This window comes from Sinocyclocheilus grahami, unplaced genomic scaffold, assembly GCF_001515645.1.
Source record: "Sinocyclocheilus grahami isolate Dianchi unplaced genomic scaffold, SAMN03320097.WGS_v1.1 scaffold111.1, whole genome shotgun sequence".
Classification (NCBI taxonomy): Eukaryota; Metazoa; Chordata; class Actinopteri; order Cypriniformes; family Cyprinidae; genus Sinocyclocheilus; species Sinocyclocheilus grahami.
The window spans coordinates 870,702-876,914 of NW_015505290.1; the positions used below are offsets into that span (position 1 = coordinate 870,702).

The following is a 6,213-nucleotide window of genomic DNA, read 5'->3' on the forward strand; positions in this document are numbered from 1 at the left end:
GCTAGTTGCACCCCTCTGAGGCAAATGGTAAGTAAATTCAATATAAAACTGATTTAAACTGAGTTTTAAAATTGAGTTAAGATAACAAGGGGCAGAAGGACTGGCTCCTAAATAAAAGAAACCAAGAAACATACAATGGAGTATGTCTGTATAAGAATAATAAGCTCCACAGTTGCTCAAAAAATTAATTCTGTCACTTAAATGAAGTATATATATATATATATATATATATATATACATTCAAAAATATAAGCAATATGTAATATTAAGTCACATATTAAATTAAAAATATATATTTTTTAAATATGCATTTAAAATGAAAATTTAACATTTACTGATGTATATTTTCTCTCAAATGTTTTGCTTTGAACAAGCTAATGCAGTACACGTAGAACGTTTTTTTTTTAATCATATAATAAATAAAAAGAAAACAATGGAAAAAGAATTGAGCAAGTTAGTGTTAGAGGCCTTTTTTACTTTTGTTAATCAGAAGTCAGAAAGTCAGAATTATAATTGTATAAGACAATAGTAACAGCTGGGTACATCTGGGGACATATTTATTGTGAGATTTTTGTGTTGTCATAAAAGATACTTGCAAAATATATATTTTTTAAATATTTTTTTTGCCTTGTTTTTCTGTAAAAATACCTTTAAGCAACATAATTTAGGTCAAAGACACCACTCCACAATTAAAATTTAGTTTTTAAGTTTCACAATAAATATATTCATGTTTAAGGATATGGTTTATGCAACCTGATCTCATGAGACCAGATCACTTTTTTTTATTTGCTCTCCAGAGATGACTAGAGGTCCACACTTGTGGAAAACTTTGAATGTGTAACGTGGGAGTCATGACACCAGAGTTGTGGATCCAAATGCTAGCTTAATTTTTTTTAAAGGCGTGGTCAGACAGGCAGGGTAGATCACCAGCAAACAATAACATCCAAGGATAATCCAAAAGAGTAATCCAATGAACAGGTGTAAGGTCAGGGCAGGCAGCAAACAATCAAAACACGGAAACAGTCCAAGAATAAACACACGTAGGCAAGATAAGGAAACAAAGGAACACGGAAACTGGGAAAACGTTACAGGCTTACAATCAACAGCGATGTGAGAGTGTGTGTGTACCATTCTTATAGTGAGACTAATGATGTAATTAGAGACAGGTGACAGCAATTGATGATGAGTGCAGATGAGTCCGTGCAATGGTTTATGGGAAATGAAGTCCTGGGTGAATGGTAAAAGTCAGGGATGGAGTGCCCACTGACAGAATGTCACATCAAAAATTTGTGTATTTTTGTGTCCTTCCAGGTTACACTAATAAAAAACAGATACAGTTGAACTCAACCAGTTAAGCATACAAAATACAACCTGAAGCAACTTGAGTCACTATATGTCAACACTTGGATAATAGTATCTGCCCAACATGATATATTTAGTTCTTTTGAGCAATGTTTATTGCTGTTCATTGAAGGTTGACTATACTATAATTTAAACTTTTAGCCATTGTTATTGCCTCATCTCTGCAGTCTTTGTCAGTCTGTTGAAAAAAATCCCCACCTTTCATCAGAACTACCAATGATTTGTTACAGTTTTCAAACAGTTACTGTTTACAGTCAAGCTTTTAAGTGGGTGTTGGGGGAAATTTTTTTCCCGGTGTTCTCTTTTTGACCTGCATTAACTGTGTTGAAAGAATGTAGTTTATATAATATAGTTTCATTTGTTTAATTCTCTGCGCTGAGAACATTACTGTATTTAATGACATTCATATGTATTTCTCATCCAAATCTAAAGCACACTGGCAAGTTTACACAATGAATAAACAGTGTACTTCTGAAACTGCCAGAACAATGACAAAATATAAACCATGAGGAGAAGAAGAACATGATTCTGTCCTGTTCCCATTCTTCATAGGCCTAGCAAGGTAGTTCATCAAAGGTAATCAATTATTTTAATGGACTTTCATATTTGTTTGTTCTTTTTTCTCTGTATAATGTGTGTGCAGATAGATGTGGCATGTCTGTCATTGTGTTTGGCAGTAAACACCACTACACAGTCACTTGGGTGTTTCAAATATCTTTTTAAAAAATAGCAGTTTTTGATTTAGAAGTGAATTAAGTTGTTTGTAAGTTTTGTTTTAAATCTCTCTGAAAGAAGTCTCATGCTCACCGAGACTGCATTTATTTGTTCAAAAATACAGTAAAAAACAAAAATATTGTGAAATATTTTTACAATTTAAAATAGCGGCTTTTAATTTGAATAAAATGTCATTTATTCCTGTGATGACAAAGTTGAATTTTCAGCATCATAACTCCAGTCTTCAGTGTCACATAATCCTGCAGAAATCATTCTGATATGCTGATTTGCTGCTCAAACACCTCATATTCAAAACACCTAATAAGAAACACCTCTTATTATTATCAATATTGAAAAGAGTTGTGTAATATTTTTGTAGAAACCATGATTATTATTTCAGGATTCTTTAATGAATAGAAAGTTAAAAAAAAAAAGATAGATGTTCAAAAGAACATTTATTTGAAATAGAAATCTTGTGCAACATTTTAAATGTCTTTACTGTCAATTTCGATCAGTTTAATGCATCTTTGTGGAATAAAGTTTTTAACTTCTTATTTCGTATTTTACTCATAAATCAAAAGGCAAAAAATAAAAAATATCATTAGAAACTGGCGTCATGACTGAACAGCTCTACTGATTCTACTGAGTGAAATCTATGCCAGGAATAATATTATAATACATCCACAAGACACTTTGTTCTCTAAAGTATTTCATCCAGTCTGTTTTCTTGTTTTTCATAAATAAGCTCTTTATATAGGTCCTGTCTCCAGTCCAAGCAGTGAGAGTGGAAGAATCAGATACAAGCTGGGAAAATGCATGGTGAGTTTTCAGGAGGAATTTGCATTATGCCATTTTTAAATATACAAGTAAAACAAAGTGATTGGTATAGTAAGTTCAAACGCATTTAATTTCAGGGTGGTACAACATCTGACTAACACCTGAATAAGTGTTAAATGCCTTCATCGTGGTTTTGTAGACAGATTTATGTTCATATCTTTTGACAGTTAATGATGGATAAAATTTATGTTTTTATAGCTGGTGAAAATGTTTTGTACATTTCAGAGCTTCGGTTTGCTTTAACAGCTTTCTTTCCCTTCATTCATTCATATCTTGTAGCATCTATTAAAATAAATGGCTGAGTGAAAATCTGGTATGGTCATGAAAACACCCTTTTCTGCGAAACTCTCGTACATTATCAGACATCAGGGCACAGATGTGAACTAGATTACCCCACGCTCCCCCTAATATTCTCTCTCTCTCCCTCACTCTCCTGACCACAAAAGAAAGAAATCATTGAGTTTCTCCCTTTTTATAAACACTCCCTCCCCTTCCAATAGTCTCCAAATAAGGACACAGATTTTCAGGTTCCCAAATTTTGTTGGAAGAAGTGAAAAAAAGTCTAAGGCAGGCTGAATATGTGTGCTCCACTTCTCTGCCTCTGAATGGCAAAGCAAAGAACGGCGCTTTGAACATTTTGACCAGACACATGGCTCTACCTTGTGGCATGGCAGAAGATTCTGGTAAGTTCTGTCAGTTTTTTGGCTTGAGTGTCTTATTTTATTCATGTTTCTACTTTGAAAAACAAGACATGTCTTGATTAATATGGCAGAGCTAATATTATGGCAGAGTCTAAACTGGCCACTGATTTGAGTGCATGACTCATTACTTTAGTGATTGGTATAAATATATCTTCTGACATTCTTTTAACTATGGGAATATCACCTTACATTTCATAAATAGGCAACAATAATGTTTAAGACACACCACACTCAACCTTTAAACAACTACACTTTCTTTTTTGCTGCATGTGAAATTCTCTTTAATGTAAGACTAAATTAAACCCAAAACTGGAAAAGCGACTGTACTTTCCATTCAAAAAGACTTGTGGCCTATTTGCATAGACTTTGCATGACGTTTTATTTGGACTAGGCAGACTTTGTTATCATAAAATGATACTGCATTTCCTCAGCTTTGAACTGGTTTGGCATGTATTTTTAGAAATGACACAACGCTACTAAAAAGGTGCCCGGAGGAAACGTAAAGGTCAAAAGTGCTGTTTGAATGGGCTTTTATGGTTCCAATAATATCATTTAAGTGTCTAAAAGGTTTAATTGTTTTCTCCGTTGTAAAACATTACGAGCTCTGGATTGGCAGTGTGAGCAGTTGTGAGGGATCAAAATGGAATGACTAATCAAATCAAGACTTTTGTGCCACTGTTCATTTACAATGTTGATCAGTAAATCTAAAAATAATGTTTGCATATGACGGCCTTTTGCTTGGCTTGGTTAAGGAACAATATGCATCATTCCGAGACATGAAAAACAGTTTCAATATTTGTTTTTCTCATCTCAATACATTTGACACTTTCAGACTTAATTCAAAAATAAAACACCTTGCAAAAACATTTCAGTATTTAATTTTAACTGAAAAAAACATAATAAAAGAAATTCATTCATTTTCTCAAAGTGCTTCAGGACTTAAATGAGAAATAAATCACTGCTTTCATCATTGCATGCACAGCAGAGCAGAAGTTCATTACAGGCTGTGTCGGTCTGTTGAGTTACAGATATTATCCTTTCTCCATGAAGCACAAATGTCAATCAGCAAGCATGAACAACAAATTACTGCTGTAGAGAGGCAAAGATGCTCTTGATGGTACTCCTTTAAATAGTTCTTTACTAAAAGAGCTTGATCATGATTGATAGTGTCTTTGTTTTTTTTTATTTTAAAAATACCTACAGACAGGTAACTATTGACTTGAAAAACTGAATGCAACCCCACAGGTCAAACCTTTAAAAAAGATGACTCCAGTAAACCAACAGATTTGATATTCTACTACACTAATGCAAAAATATAAATACATGAGCAGAAAAATGAAATTTTTATGCTGCCCAGAACATGCACAGGAAGATTTTTTTTAGGCAAAGCGTGCTGAACTACCGCAGAATCCAAAAGTGCTCACACTGTGGAAAAGAGAGCCGTCTTCCCTCGAAGGCAGATATCGCATTTCACACATTTCCAGATGTTGAGAGGAGTGTTGGGACGCCCTAGAGTAAGACAGGACATTGAAAGAGATTGTGTGAGTTGTCAGTTCAGTCACATCTGGAGACATGAGAGATGAGGTGATGAGCCCTCTCTGCGTCAGAGAGCAGGAGATTTTTTTCAAGAAAACACAGACTTCTCTACATTTTGTTGTGCTTAAAACGGGAAAAACTAAAATTCTCAAAAACTAAATTTTTCAGTTTATCTATTGTCATATTTATTTTATTATTCAACATAAAAAACTAACTTTTTAAAATTTATAAAACCAATTAAAACAATCTGGAACGTCCAAGAGTAACGTGCACCCCAATGGCACTATGCAGAAACTATAAAAAGGAAAGAATCTTAAGCCTGTGTGATTGTATTATCTAAGATGGGGCTCACACTTTTTCTTTGAAAGAGTGAAAACAGAGAGAGAGAGGGGTGGCAAATTCTCAAAAACTAAATTTTTCAGTTTATCTATTGTCATATTTATTTTATTATTCAACATAAAAAACTAACTTTTTAAAATGTATAAAAACCAATTAAAACAATCTGGAACGTCCAAGAGTAATGTGCACCCCAATGGCACTATGCAGAAACTATAAAAAGGAAAGAATCTTAAGCCTGTGTGATTGTATTATCTAAGATGGGGCTCACACTTTTTCTTTGAAAGAGTGAAAACAGAGAGAGAGAGGGGTGGAGGGCACTCATCCTTGTACATGGAAGACTAAACAAACAGCCTCCCCTTCCAGACAGGTCATGTGCTACATCTCAGGGCCCTCACATAAATGAATATGCTCACTACACACACCAGCAGGAAGCCCCCCTCCACATGCTCTGGAAAACCCTGTAAGTCTACTGCTTCATTTAGCATTCACAGTACAGTTGTCAGACAGTAGTTTCACAAATACAGCAACTTCTTTCATCCTCTGACCTCTCATTATTTTTCATGTTTTTCCATAAGTTTCAGGAAATTACTGGAAGATATGTGTATTTTTCTTGATTAGTTTTATTCAGTTTGGTGTCTAGAGAATGTATATATAACATAACATAACATAACATAACATAACATAACATAACATAACATAACATAACATAACATAACATAACATA

At 33.8% G+C, this 6,213-nt stretch overlaps 1 protein-coding gene across 1 annotated transcript in view; it reads left to right on the forward strand.

The window, feature by feature from the left end:
- Window positions 1-3,490: 3,490 nt before the first annotated feature.
- LOC107589090 (uncharacterized) overlaps window positions 3,491-6,213 on the forward strand; it is a 6,438-nt gene continuing 3,715 nt past the window's right edge. The window contains exon 1 of the mRNA XM_016277420.1: window positions 3,491-3,596. The gene's annotated coding sequence lies outside the window, so the exon portion shown is untranslated. The remainder of the gene's footprint in view (window positions 3,597-6,213) is intronic.